Here is a 14,540-nt window from a genome sequence, read left to right on the forward strand (position 1 = left end):
CTACTCCACAGTGCCAGCCCCCAGAATCTATTTCTTATGAAGCTCAACACAAAATTTAAGCTCTAACCTCCACATCAAAGACCCATTTACAGGGGCTGGTGTCGTGGTGCAGCGGGTTATGCTGCTCCTTGCCCTGCCACCCAGGTGGGAGATCTGGGTGGAATTCCCGATGGCTTCAGCCTGGTTTAGACCTGACTGGCCATCTGGGGAGTGAACCAACAGATGGAAGATTGATTGCCCTCTCTCTCTCTCTGCCTTTCAAGTAAATAAATTTAAAAATAAAAAACAGTGTGGCAGACAGAGCAATGCTCCCCCTCTACCCCCACCAAGAAGTCTGTGTTCCAGTTCCCAGAACCTGTGCACGGCAAGGTGGACTCTGCAGCTGTGGTTAACTTAAAAGACTTGAGACAGGGAGAGCGTCTTGGGTAGACCAGTGGGCCCAGTGGATCACAGAGGTCCTCACGTGCGGCAGAAGGGCCAAGGTCAGAGGAGATGTGTTGACTGGAGCCGGGGTCCCGGAGGGGCCAGGAGCCAAGGACTGTAGGTGGCCCCGGGAGTTGGAAGAGACAAGGAAACAGAGTCTTCCCCTGGAGCCTCCACAGAGAACCAGCTCTGCCGGCCCATTGTAGACCTGTGACTTCCAGAAATTAGTAACACTGTGTTGTGTTGAGGAACTCAGAGCCACAGGAAACTCCTCATTGAGACTAAAGTTAGTCTGAGCCTGGCCTAATCTCACCGTGGTCATCACGGTCAGCCCCAGATATGAAAGCAGGTCCTGGCTGCTCCGGCTCCTTCCCAACACACACCTCTACTTAGCCGTTCTCTTATCCTTGGGGAGGCTTTTGGAGAACACAGGCCTGTTGTATGCCATGGGAGCCCATGACCTCATGTTTCCTATGAAATAGCCACAAAGTCTAGATTTCTCACCAATAACTTGGTGTAGATTCTTCCGGGGTTTCAGAAGGGGTCTGAGTAGTGGATCCATGTTGATGTGGCATTTGGTGTCACATGGCCACATGGACAGCTATAATAGCAGAGTGTGGCACAGGACAGGTAGCTGCCACTGAGTTCTGGTCTGGCTGTTGGCAGTACAGCTCGTATTTTGTACTGTACCCCTTCCCCCAGATGCACCTGCATCAGTCTTCATTTGCAGATAGGGCAACTCTTGTTTGCAGGGGCGGGGGGGACAGTGTGGTGCTTGGGGTGGGGCATGGTTAGAGAAACAGAGGACTGAAACGGACAGGATGGTACCTGGACTTGCCGGGTCTCTGTTCAGAACACATTCCCAAAGAGAAGGTGGCAGGGAAGCCAACCCAGTGGTGTGGTTTATGGGTGGCATTGAGGCTCTGTCCCAGCCACACAGCCTCTCAGGTAGTTCCCAGCTTCCACTCTTCCCATCCCACAATCCATTCTCAACAAAGCCCCAGGAGGACCTTCTGAGGATGCAAACCAGAGGAGGCTCCACCCCTGCTCAGAGCCCTCTTGGCTGCTGTTAAACTGGGCATGCACTTTAGTTGCCTCTCCCTCTAGCTTTTCCTAACACCGCGTTCCTCTCATTTGCTTCCTGTGCTCTGGCCACACCAGCGCGCTCTCGACCCTGCCCACACAGCTCCTTTCCTGCCTTGGGCCCCCTCCCCCGCTCCAGGCCTGTGCAGCTCCATTACTTCACATCATTTGGATATCATTCAAACACCGCTTTCTCAGCAAGGCTGACCTTGACTGTGTTTCTCCGTTTGGGTTCCCTCCAACAAGACGGCCAGAGAGACTTGGTTTGCAAGGTGGCTTATTTGTGAGGCTATTTTAGGAAGCATGAGTGAGGTGGCCAGGAAAGGGGGACAGAGATGGCTGTGTTGACAGGGTATGTTACTGAGTTGGTCACCTGTGAGGAAACTGAGGCTCAGTGGTGCTGGGGAGCAGGCCTCAGCACTGCCCCGCCCCGGGAGATGGAGGATCTGGACTCTGCATCTACTGGCTCTTCCTAGGCTGAAGGTTGCCCTGGGGGATGGCCAGTCTGGGTGTGTGGGCACAGCCCACTCCTGGGGCACCAGAAAAAGCCCTCCGAAAGGGAAGACGAGGGATAGTGGGATGATGTCTGTGCCTGACAACTGGGTGTCAGAAGGTGCCAGTGGACGCAGAGGAGGGTCGAGATGTGGGTGTGGCTGCCCCATCCTATCAGCACTCTTACTTGCTTTAGAGTTCTTATCTGCATCTAAAGCTTCCTTCTTCGTCTGCTTCTTCCAGCCCTGATTAGAACATCAGCTAAGCAAGAGTAGGGACCTCTCGGTCTTCTTCACTATTCTCTCCCCAGGCCCGAGATCAGTGCCTGGTGCAAGGCAGATCCACCTGAATATTAGTTGAGTGAGTGAGGATGTGAAGGAGCTGATTTGTGGTCCCCATTGGGTGGGGAGTTGACTCCAAGCAGTCAGGTGGATGATGGACATGGACAAGTGGGGAGTAGAGGCAGTAGGAGAGGAAGAGGGTGACTGTCACCCTTAAAGCTAATAGCTGATCCCCTGTTCCCTAGGCAGATATGAGGCAGACTTAGGGGACTCTGCAGTACAACTGGGGATTACCCTAATGGGGACTGAAATGCTACTGCTCCATGTTTGGGTTCAAGCCAACAGTCACTGTGTTATTAGTAAGAGTGCTGATGTTTGTGCAAATACTTCCTCTTTTAATAAATTAGAGTGGGTTCAAGGTTATCCCTGTAATGATGTCACTCTCACTGACTTGCAATCCAATCTACTCTTTCTCGAGTGGGAGAGAAGAGGTTGAATTACAGCTCGCCCTTGCTCAGCATGCTGGTGAAGCATGGTCCATTTTCACTGTGCTGCAGGGGCAGGGGTGGGGAGTTAGTGTTCAGTGTCACTGACATCCCTTCTCTTCCATGTACTTGCTGAGTGACCTTGGGCAGGTTGAATCTCAGTTTCCCCTGTTGTCAGCTACAAAACAAAAGTGACATAAGCGACTGCACAGGGTTACAGAGAGCATCAGCAGTGCCTCCTCCTGTGCCCTCCATGTAGGCTTTCCATGCCACTCCTCCTGATGATCATGATGTGGACAAGGAGGGTCCTGGCTTTGTTCATGACAAGGATGCACCCGGGCTCCACACTACATCCCTGGATCGGGAATAACTGTCGCTGTAATCACACCACCATAGAAGTCACGTGGTCTGATGCCCTTCGACAAGGACACTCAGACAAAGACTGATCATCGGCCTAGTGGCTGCTGTTTGCCGAGTGCCCATCCTGGATAGTTTCTACTCCACTGCCCCAGCTGAGCCTCCCAAGGGGGCTGCAGCAGGCTGGCGTAGTCTGGTGCCATGAAGCACTTGCTCTGACTGATCCTCAGCACTGAGCAGCACCCGAGTATGTGGAGGCTTCTAGTGTGTTTCTGCCTTCAGAGAGAATGACTCTGACTGGGTGGGACAAGCAGAGTGCAGGCTTTTCCCATTTCAGCTGATTGCGTCACCAGGAACCCATAGATTGGCGCCGTGGTCCTGATCTGATTTCTATACGTCTCTTGGTGGGAGAGGGTGAGCATGGAGTCGGCAGAAGCATTCTGATCTGCGTGCCGATCGATGATGGTTGTCATGTCACGTTCAGATAGCGATGCTGCATTGGCGTAGACCTGCTGGTGGGTTCAGGGTCTGGAGGCTCCTTACCCTCAGCAACTGTGCTGCCATAAAGCAGTGTTGTCTTCCATTGCTAACTTCGCAGTGATTTGTTACATAGCATAGAAAACCAATACAGACTCCACGGCCTCCCTCATCTTGCCATGACCTCACCAGCCTCGACTCGCTGCTCTTGCTGTCACCTTCTGATGTGTTCTGGTTTCTGGGATACCACCTCTGGAGCACCTGTCCCTATGTCCCCCGGGAAACTCCACCTTTCACGTGTCACCATCGCTTTCCAGGATGGCCTTTTCTGACCCCTGGATAAGGCAGTCCACCTGATAGATGCTTCCAGAGCTCCCCGTGTTTCTACAGGGCTCACCTGCAGCTATAATGACCTGCCACCTGGCTGTCTCCCCTCCTGGCCCATGAGATCCATAATGACTGAGACCCGGGTGTCTCATCCACCATGGTGTCCCTCACGCTAGCCCAGCTCCTGGCACATAGTAGGTGGTCAACACACATCCTTTCAGCAACAGAAAGATGCAGTGCTCTGAAGAGGATTGGGTCTTCTGAGTCCAATTGCAGGCTTCCACACCGACCTCCACTGCTCCTCACGGTGTGACCTGCGGGCTCTGGCCATCAAGGCCTTAGATGATGTCTTGGGACTGGGGTTCAGGAAGGCTGAATGTTGGGGGGCATTTCGGTACCCACCTTTACTGGGTGACCTAGAAAAAGTCACTTTGTCTTTCTGGTGCCTCCAGCTGCACACTATGAATCTCAGATGAGGCTGGCAGGCATGGTTTCTGGGGAAGTTGACAGAGGACCAGTGAGGTAATGCTCCAGGAAGTTCTCAGAAAGATACGGCTTCATAAAAGCTCTGACCAGAGCTTTTAGACTCAGAACTCAACCCAGGCGCTTGGCTTGGCCAGCACTGATGTAAAGGCCAGTGGTGAGGTAGCTGCCAAGGCTGGGAGGCTGGGTCCTTGCCAGCCAGTACCATGGTGCTCTGCTCCCAGCCTGCAGCTGGGCGTCTGTCCTTATGCCCCTAGCAGGTGCAGGACCAAGAGCAGGGATGGAGAGTTGCAGACAGAATCCCTCAGTTAATCAGTTAATGATACAGCTCTTTCCAAGGATTCCAGATGTTTCTAAGTACATTGCCATGATGTAACGAGAGGCAGTGCTAAGATGTAGTAGAGACCACAGCAGGTGATGTTCAGGATGCGATGCCCTGGAAACAGACCAACTGAGTTTGCAAACCAGCTCTACCACTACATTTTCTGTTTGGTAGTCAACAACTTCTGTGGTTCTTAGCTTTCTCATGTCACAGATAGGGACCAATGACGATGCCTATTGCAATGTGTAAGGAGAATTACTGAGAACAATCTACATGGAGGGCTTACCAGGGTGACTGCCGCGGAGAAAACGCTTACTATAATGTTATGTTATTGCTATTAGGTGTTGTGTTGTTCTTGTTACGTCCTATAGAGCTGCAAGCACTTTCCTAGGCTTAGCACTAATGACAAATGGCAATCTGTGAAGTTCCTCCTAGGAGACCCCATTCTTTCATTAGACAGTAGGCAGCGACCCACTTGAGAGCTCACCACGGTTTCTCTTCATTCCTGGCACCCAGGACAGTGGCTGCCACACAGCCACTTGCTGAACCAATGGATTTATCAGGACCAACCCAAGAATTCCAGAGGCAGGAAGTGTTACCGATGCCATTTTGCAAATGAGAAAAATGTCACCACAACTGTGAAGTCAGATTCCAACCTGCCTGACTCCAAATCCAACCCTCTTCCCACTATTTTCTGCTTCCTGGTGACTCCCACACGCACCTAGCCCAGCAGGATGAGACCGGTAGCACAGGGTAGTGGTGAGAGCATGGGCTCTGTGACCAGAACCGGCGCCACCCCTCCGAGCTCTCCACTGTAGGTGAGTCATTCAGTCTCCTTGTACCTCCTGATCACATCTGTGAAGTGGGGATGAGCAGGTGCACGTATCCTAGGGGGTGGCTCTTACTCCTGATTGACAGAGAGCCTGTCTCACCCAGGGTAGTCTGCCTGCTAAGGATCACAATTTCCCGAAGGTGGATTCCATGTCCATTTACGAAACTTGCTTAGAACCTAATGCTGGAAACTGTGTTTATGGAGCATCCACTGAGTACCAAGCAAAGTCCTAGGGACTTTCCTTACTGTGTTTCCTTTGATCCTGACATCAGCTGTGTAAAGCTACTTCCACAAGTCTTCCATAATACACTGGACAAAATCCAAATAAAATAAACATTTGAGATTCAGAGAGGTTGAGGAAATTGTCAAGCCTTCACAGCTGGTGATTGAATTTCAAAGGCCACATCGTCATCCTCACACCACAAAGTCTTTCAGTAGAATCTTGCCCCAAAGTACCTGGAACCTGGCCCATCCTTGGACACAGTGGCTGAGGGTGGGAGATGGGGGCAACGGGAGGATGTGGCCCCCCGATTTGAAAATCTAAATCAGAGGCCACCGAAGGAGGCTTGCTGATGGTGGCCACAGCAGCAGCATCAACAGAACTCTATCTTGCCTGACCAGGATATGTCAGGGGTGGGGCGGAAAGAAGGTAGCCGTATTATACAGCTTTGATGACGCACAGACCTTACTAGGGCCTCAAATGCTTCCCCAGTCCCGAGGGGAGTAGCATGAATACTGCATTGTGCCCACAGAGGAGGCCCTAACAAAGACTTCTTATCTTCCTGTTGCCTATGGCAGGAGCAGTCTTATCTCTCACATCCTGGGCTGTCTGAGTTCTCCTTGGCCTGTCTGGGTCCTGGAGAGTGGGTCCTTGTAGGTGGCTCTTGGTTGCTACCCAACATCTACCACGTACAGCACCTGCAGGAGTTCAGACTTTGCCATATCTGTGGTCTCCTTAAGGCAGCATTGTTCATCTGAGACCTGGCATCCACCCTCAGGCTTGGTATAGAGCCCAGACTCACAGAATGCTGAACCAAAGCCCAAGAATTTGGCCAAGAACGAATGAATAGCCAGTGCCCATGGGATGCTCTTAAAGTCCTCCAAGGGCACCTCATGTTAAGATGGGCGGCCAGGTTGCTAAAGCGACAAGAGCTGGAGGCTGGGTTTTGAGGCTGTGGTCTTCCCAAGGAAATTCTGGACAAGGATGTGGGGAGCAACTCAGACTAGACTAAGTTACTGGAATTAAGACTTATTCTATGCATCTGCTCTCCCACAATATGGCACTGAGAAGGGAGAAACAGCTTCTACACAGCTGCCTCCAGTTCAACCAATAAGCAGCAGGACCTGCTCCTGATTGGAGGAGAGCAGTGTACTCGGCGTGTGGGTAGCAGAGTTGGGATTGGTGGAAGAGGACTATAAAGGAGGAGAGAGACAACATGCACCAGGAACATCTAAAAGGAACACCTGTGCAGCCCCCGAGAGAGCCGGCCGGTGGTGTGCCGCTCCCCTGCGGAAGTGGGGAAAGTGGCAGGGGGCCTGCCCCTCCACGGAGGTGGATGGACGGTAGCCAACCCGGGAAGAACCAGCAGCAAACCCGGGGAGGGCCGAGCAGACTAAAGAACAGCGCAGGGTCCTGTGTCATTCCTCCACGAAGAAGGGGAGCAACAAAGGAGGGGCAGTTTAGGATCACAGAGCCAAGCTTGATCAGAGCCTGGTTGGGCAAACAGAGGTTTACCCCGTGGAAACCAAGGACTGACAATTAGTTAAAAGGGCTAGAAGCTAGGATTGAGGCAAGCAAAGAGCCAAGACTCCAGAGGACATGTGATCTGAGTGAGAAAGTGTCTAAAAATAAATGAAGACCGTCTAGGCCATTGCCACGATAGTCCGTGGGCGAATAGCGAGAAGCTGAGTCTGCTGCCTTGAAGGGCCTGGGTGAGTGCGCAGACACAATCCCTCATCTGGTGTCTGAGTGTCAACAGCTTGGAGGCGTCTGCACATGGGAGCAATCTGGGAGCTTCCTGAGCCCCGATTAGCCTAGTTCGTGCGACGTGCGGCAGTGTTCCTGGCCTGCACTCCAACTCCCCTCTCCCAGTCCTCTTACTGCCACTCTCGTCTCCAGTGACAGGGAACAGGCTGCCCTGGCCTGCACACACACCACTGGAGGCATCCACGCTTTGCCAGGTCTCTTCCCTTTTTTATTTTTTAAATTTATTTATTTATTTGAAAGAGTTACACAGAGAGGAGAGGCAGAGAAAGAGAGAGAGGTCTTTCATCTGCTGGTTCACTCCCCAATTGGCCGCAACGGCTGGAGCTATGCCGATCCAAAGCCAGGAGCCAGGAGCTTCTTCCGGATCTCCAACGCGGGTGCAGGGGCCCAAGGACTTGGGCCATCTTGTACTTCTTTCCCAGGCCATAGCAGAGAGCTTGATCAGCAGTGGAGCAGCCGAGTCGGGAAGCAGTGCCCATATGGAATGACGGTGCTTCAGGGCAGGGCATTAACCCACTGCATCACAGCGCCGGTCCCCAGGTCTCTTCCTTGGGAACTTGGAATTGGTGGCAGGAAAGAGGCTGATGGACAGTCACTCTGGGCTGGCATCCACACTCCTTGCTGCCTGTGTTTGAGAAGTGAAGGACGCTCATTTGCAAGGCAGGAGAAGGATAAATCAGGTGCAGAGAGTGGAGCTGAGATCAGAGGGCAAGGGCAAGTCTCGACAGTGCTTCCTGGTGCCAGGACATTCCTGGATTTGCTGTTGCCCTTGGATTCTGTGGGACAGTCACCGTATGTCTTGGGCTAAATTCCCACTGAAGCATGTTTGTGTTGCCTTCTGCAACTTGTTATCCAGGGGTCCTCCCTAAAATCTGACCATCTCCTCTTTGGCCTTTGATCCCCTCCCCCCAATATCGCCTCTCAGGACAGACAAACTCTTCACCATCCGTGTTGCCCTCCTTCCTCTTTCTAAGGTGCCTACCTGTTCTCAGAGGATCCAGAAAAGCCAAAAACTCCACTCCTAGACTTCCTTGGAGCTAGGACTCTGGGTGTGATTTAGGGCTTCCTGAGCAGGTGCACCTGTGCAAGATCGGGAGGCAGAAGGGAGGGGAGAAGCATGAGGAAGTGCTGACAGAGGTCCCAGTTTCTGGTCCCTCGCTGCGCATGTGCTGAGGGACAGGATATGAGACCTCTGCTGTTGGCAGGCTCTGGCGTCAGATAAACTGCGTGTAAGTCCTAGCTCTGCCCCTTCCAGCTGTGAGACCTCAGGCAAGTGACTTAACCTCGCTGTGTCCTCCTCAGTGAAGTGGGCTACAGATGGTACCTGCATACATGGCAGGGGCTTTAGGAGTTAGCCAAGGTCGGCAATGGCAAGTGCTCTGGAAGTGTCTGATCACAGCACATTATCCATTAAGCCTTGCTGCTGCTGTCCCTGTCACTACTATTAGCAGTCCCGATCCAGAATTCTGCAGAGGGAAGCGAAGGGACTTTGATCAGTCAGGCAGCACAGGCTGGAGCAACATTGCAGTCCCCTTCCCAGCTTCCCGCTGCATCTAGCCTTGCAGTTTGGTGATTCTGGGAGTTCCAAGTACCTAAAAGGGAAGTCGGTCTTTTTCCCAACATTCTAGGGTGTTCAGCAAAAGAGGGCCAGACCCTAACGAATCACTGTCAGCTGATGACCCCGCTGCCGCCCACGCTGACTCGTGAATCATGGGCAGTAGCCCCTAAGCAGCCAGAGGAGTCACTGCTTTCCCGGGCCCCGCGGGTGGGTGCCTACATTTTCATCTCAGTATGAGCTAATATCTGGGGCTCCCACTCATGTCTGGGTCCTTGTACCTCCCTGGCCCACACCCTTGTCTTGGTTTGTTGATGAAGCAGAAGGCTGGAGCTGGCTGGCTGGGGAGGCAGAGAAAGGGACCAGGAGATGCGCCGATGGGACAGACGCCCAGAGGAAGAAGGGGGTAGGGCAGAAGCACTCTGGCCAGGGAGCTGTATGTGGTGCAGAGCAGGGGCAGCATTCCTGAGAACGAGCGAGACCTCATGCAGCCCAACCCTCTCATCTTCTTGTTTTTGTTTGTTAAACCTGCCTTAAAAGGTACAGTTCATAGGCCATAAAAGTGTGGATTTTCAGTGATCAGATCCACAAATATTGACAAATAGTTACACCATGTGACTGGTACCACAACCAAGATGTAGGACATTTTCATGACCCTGCAAATCCCCTAACACCACATCACCCAGGCCCCAGGCAGCCACCGACATGCTTTGTGCCACTATTGATTAGTTTTGTCTTTGACTTTTTATATAAAATAGAATTGCATGCATCTGGATTCTTTTGTTCAGCATACAGTTTTAGATTCATCCATGTTGTTGCCTATGTACATAGTTCGTGCTCTTTTCTTGCTGATTAGCATGCCATAGTATAGACCACCCACCCCCTTATTTTACTATCACTCGACATTACTGGGTTCATGCCAGACAAACACAGTGCTCTTATTATCTACAACTGCTCTACACCAGTCTTAGGACTAGTTGCTTAGCCACCCCTTTTCATGAATAGGAAAACTGAGGCTTGAGAGGTAACAAAATTGTCCTGAAATACACAAGGGGCCAGTTAGAACCTGTATTGGAACCAAGGCTGTCTGACTTCAGAATTTATACCCTTAAGAATCAGGCTCTACTGTCTCCCATTTGATAGATGGAGAAAGCAAGGCAGGGAAGGAAGCAGTTTTATCAGAATGACATTCTATTGCAGCAGAATTTTCTGGGCTCAGAGCCCCCACTTTGAAGGGGGCCCGAAGATCACACTGGCCCCTTCCTCTGTCGCTTGAAGCCTGTGTATTCTTCAAATGTTCTTCCATCGTTTAGTCATCAAACACTTACTGAGTACCAGCTCAGGGCCAGGTGCACCTGCAGGCAGGCAGACACAGGTCCCTGAAAATTAATCATTGCCTCCAAACAGCACCCACTGAAGGCCAGAGAGAGGGTTTTGTGTATGCTAAGTTCAGAATGTTCAATGATGTTATAGACAAAAAGAGCCTGTTGGCATTGAGCTCTAGGTCCTACTGATTTTATAGAATAACCATGAGATCAGCCCCATCCTATGTGCTGTCATACCCAGCACCCAAACCTCAAAAACAACCCTGCGAGCTAAGATGCTCTTCTTGTCCACATTTTTCTGAAAAGGAAACAGGATGGGTGAAGCTGAGGGTGTCACTGAGCCATTCCTGCGAGTCTTCTGCACAGAGCCTCGTCCCCAAATCCTTTCTCCACAAGGTGAGGGAGCGAATTCATTCCCATCTACTGCATCCTGGTGGCAGAGTTGGCATTACCCAGAGCTCCTCCACATTTCCCATCCTCCCTAGAAGTCAAGGCCAGGCCCTCCGCGGGTTCTGGTCGATGGACTTTGAGCAGAGGGGCTGAGGTGTGGCTTCCTCTTAGCTGAGGAGGCAGCTAAGAGTGGGGGCACCTCCTCCGTCTTTCTGTTCTTTCCTGGCCTTGCTGACCATGGACACAGTATGTTCCAACTAAGTAGGTGCCAGATGGAAGAGGCCTGCCTGCCCCACACCAGTAGTCATGTGAACCTTTGGTCTGATTTGCTTAATTATCCTAATATGGTAACAATAACCATAACCAAATCACTTGTTTCTCGGTGACTCTACCAGATGCTATGCACTCTGCATATGTCAAGTACTTGGACAGCAGTTACTTATTTACAGACTTCAGCAAGTGGGCTCTGGATGTGTTCCAGGCATGGGAGGGGAAAGACTCTCTGGGAGATGAGATTCTCAGGCATAAACAACTCCATTACCAGAGATGATACCAACAGTGGCACAAGCCTGCAAAATGCTTGCTGTCATGAGTGGACACCACTTCACTAAGTAGAATCTATCCTTATTTCAAGGAGCAAGAAGTATACAGGGCTCATCCAGGAAAATAAAACTGGGAAGACTTTCAAATACCACTGGAAGGGGAAGAAAAGCCCCCGAAGGTGGGACTCTGCTTCCCCTCCCCCAGTGGTAAATGCAGAGCGCCAAGTTGAAGCTCTTGCCGGGTGAGTCTGGAGAGGAAGAAAGTTCTTCCTGATGCCTGGTTTCCTCTAAGAACAGATCCTGTCCCCTTACTCCCTGCTGGCTTCTCACAGCCCTTAGGGTTCAGCAAGACACCCAGGACCCAGAGGGAAGTCCCTCCTACAGGCAGAAGCCACGTCTTCCCACCTAACTTCTCAGGGAGCAAAGGTGGTGTTTGCTTTCTCACCCACTCCCTCTTTTTTCTTTTTCCTCCAATCTGGATTCTGCCAGGGAAGGCAGACGTCATGTACTGGATCCCTTCACAGACCCCCAGAGTCAGCTTTGCTTTCAGCTCCATGTCACTGGTGAGGACACAAGCCAAGAGCCCCAAAGTTACTTGAATCTGGTCATATCCAGGGCAGATACTCACCTGGTCCATATAAGTGTGGCTTATCTGTTCTTAGAAATATTCAGACATTTTTGTACTGCTTCCAAATTAGCTACTGCCCTGACTCTCCTGCCTCTACCCCTACCTTGAGATCCAAAAGCTAAAAGGGTAACACAAGGCCTAGAAGGGGCTTCTAGACCCTATTCCAAAGCTATAGCTGACTTGGCAGTTCCCGGACTGTGTCAGTTTTTAAGTATTTTGAGTGGCATGGCTGATGGGTGCCAGAGTTTGTGTGAAGCCGTGTCCTGCTGGGTCAAGGGCTAATGCTCTTTCTGTGCTACCAGCTGCTTCATGCTCAGAGCAAGGGGTGGGGGTGGGGGGCTTGTGCTGCCACCCCTGTACAAGCTGGATCACCACAGGAGCCTGGGGTCAGCTTTGGAAGACACACACTCAGAACAGCACTATGTCCATGGAAGTTGTCCAAAGGAGAGTGACAAGGATAAGGGGAACTTGCAACCACTGCATAGAAGGAAGAGCTGGCAGAATGGTGGCTGTCAGCTCGGAGAAGACCCAGGGGACATGAAAGCTGCCTTCAGGTATTTGAAGGGCAGTGGTAGGCAAAAGATTAGAACCAGGCATGGAACTGGCACCAATGGCTGGAGTTACCAGCCAATTCAGTCCTTGTGTGTTCATTTGCTGGGTAATTACTTTCTGGACACCTGGTCTGGGCAGGTGCTAAAGAAGGCCTGAAAATCTATAAGGAGAGCTGTCACTGGGGTTGGAGGGAGGCAGAGTCATAAAGAAATGCTGGGAGGGGTGGGGACTGGACCCTGAAGGCTTTGGGGGGAAGCTGGTCAGCCCCCTGAGGGGGAAGGATTCTGATCTGAATCTTAGAGAGTGGCTGGGATATTGCCCATCAGGGAAGGGAGGCGAGTCCTGGAGAAGTCACGGAAGTTGGAGCCAGTGTGCAGCCTTTAGAGTTGGGAGCTGGGCTGTGGCTCATGGGGTCGAAGCGCAGCTGGAGCTGATGGGAGGAGTCTGGGATGGGAAGGGGTCTGAGGAGATGGGACAGAACCCTGAGGAGATAGCGAGGACAGAGTGGATATTAACCAGTGGATGCCAGCTCCAGCCGGAGCTGCTTGGAGTTGTTTCTGCAGCCACTCAGCTTTCAGCTCAGTGCAGGAGGAACCCCCTCGAATGACAGCCATGCACAGGTGAGGTCTGGTGCTGGGATGTGACGTGCTCTCTGTCACCAGGGACACTTGAGGAGGAATGGGAGGGCTGTCGGTCAGCAGATCGCAGTATCCACAGTGATCAGGTGAGGGGACCTCGATGTCCGTCCCAGCCGTGGGATTCTCTGAGAACTGCAGGTCACGATCCCCGAGGGCAGCAGGCAAAGGGGGTGGGAGGAGATGATTTGGGGAACACAGGGTGGGCACTAGGTGAATGTTCCCACTTGGCTTCGGCTAATTTTATTTCTAGAAAGCCGAAAGCAAGGCAGACACTGGCCCTCTATCCTGGGTCTCCCAGTGAGGTTCTGAATGTCTTAAAACACTTGGGCAAGAGGGGAACACTCCAAGTTGACAATAATAGGCTGGTACTTTCTGACGCCAGAGCAGTTCCCAGGAGTTTACCTGGGTCAGCTCATTCAGTCCCCGGCGGCTACACACAGTGAGATTATCACCCCCATTTCACAGATGAAGCCACTGAGCTACAGAGAGCTAAGCGACTTGCCCAAGATGGCAGAGCTAGGATTCAAATCTAAGCATGTGACTCGCATGCCCAGTTCTTAACCACTACATACCCTCGTAGTGTGTACCGTCCCCTGACAAAACAGGCTTTTAAAAGTTATTAGAGCTCAAAGCATTATTTGCCAACAGATAAATTAGAGACAGTCGTGGCTTTGCGGAGGGTTTTTCAAGGGTCTCTTTAAATAGCTCCTTCCTGAGGGTCTGATATTGATCAGATTACGGTAAAATGTCTCAAGCCAAAGAGTTCCTACCAATAACCAATAAATCCTACCAACCACAAGGATAAGGCAGATATGAGCTGATTCAGTGTTCTAGTTCGAACCCTTCCACCTTTCCAGAAAGGAGGATACAGCACCAGGTACTTGACCACCCAGTCCAGAATGACTCCTGGGCCTTGCCATGGATCCTCTCGTAGGATCCTGTGGAAATTTCTGGAACTGCAGAAGACAGAGGGGCATCAGACCTGGCTCAGATTCGGAGCTTTGATGATTGCTGGCTGGGTAGCCAAGGCCGGGGAGGAAAGGCAGGTGGGGATGGGAAGGGACCTGATAGCCATCCCCATGGCAACCAATGTTTGCTGCTCTCCTGTTACCACACACAGACATGTCTTATCTCACACTGCAGAAAAGGAAGCAGAGGACCACATAGGAAGAGAAAGTCACCCCAGGTCAGCCAGTGAGGAGGCAGATGAGCTGGGGTTGGAACTTAGCACTGCTGAGTCTACAGCCCTGTCTATGGCTTCCCGTTTCTCCTCCTTAGTCTTATTTTCTCATCTTCAACATGAAACAGGCACTTTATCTCCATCCTTTCCCACTGCACAGATTATGCACGAGAATATTCCA

At 51.7% G+C, this 14,540-nt stretch overlaps 1 protein-coding gene and 2 long non-coding RNA genes across 15 annotated transcripts in view; 1 reads left to right on the forward strand and 2 right to left on the reverse strand.

Moving 5' to 3' along the window:
- SYN3 (synapsin III) overlaps nucleotides 1–14,540 on the reverse strand; it is a 457,275-nt gene that overhangs the window by 179,245 nt on the left and 263,490 nt on the right.
- LOC103348404 (uncharacterized) overlaps nucleotides 1–14,540 on the forward strand; it is a 78,570-nt gene that overhangs the window by 43,872 nt on the left and 20,158 nt on the right. The window lies entirely within an intron of this gene.
- On the reverse strand, nucleotides 7,754–9,111 carry LOC149123616 (uncharacterized). Its single transcript, XR_016216303.1, has 2 exons — nucleotides 8,532–9,111; nucleotides 7,754–8,174 (listed from the first exon to the last, which is right to left on the reverse strand). It is a non-coding gene; the product is annotated as an uncharacterized LOC149123616 (long non-coding RNA).

This window comes from Oryctolagus cuniculus, chromosome 11 (assembly GCF_051225735.1).
Source record: "Oryctolagus cuniculus isolate XC-2025 breed Fujian yellow rabbit chromosome 11, ASM5122573v1, whole genome shotgun sequence".
NCBI classification, from domain to species: domain Eukaryota; kingdom Metazoa; phylum Chordata; class Mammalia; order Lagomorpha; family Leporidae; genus Oryctolagus; species Oryctolagus cuniculus.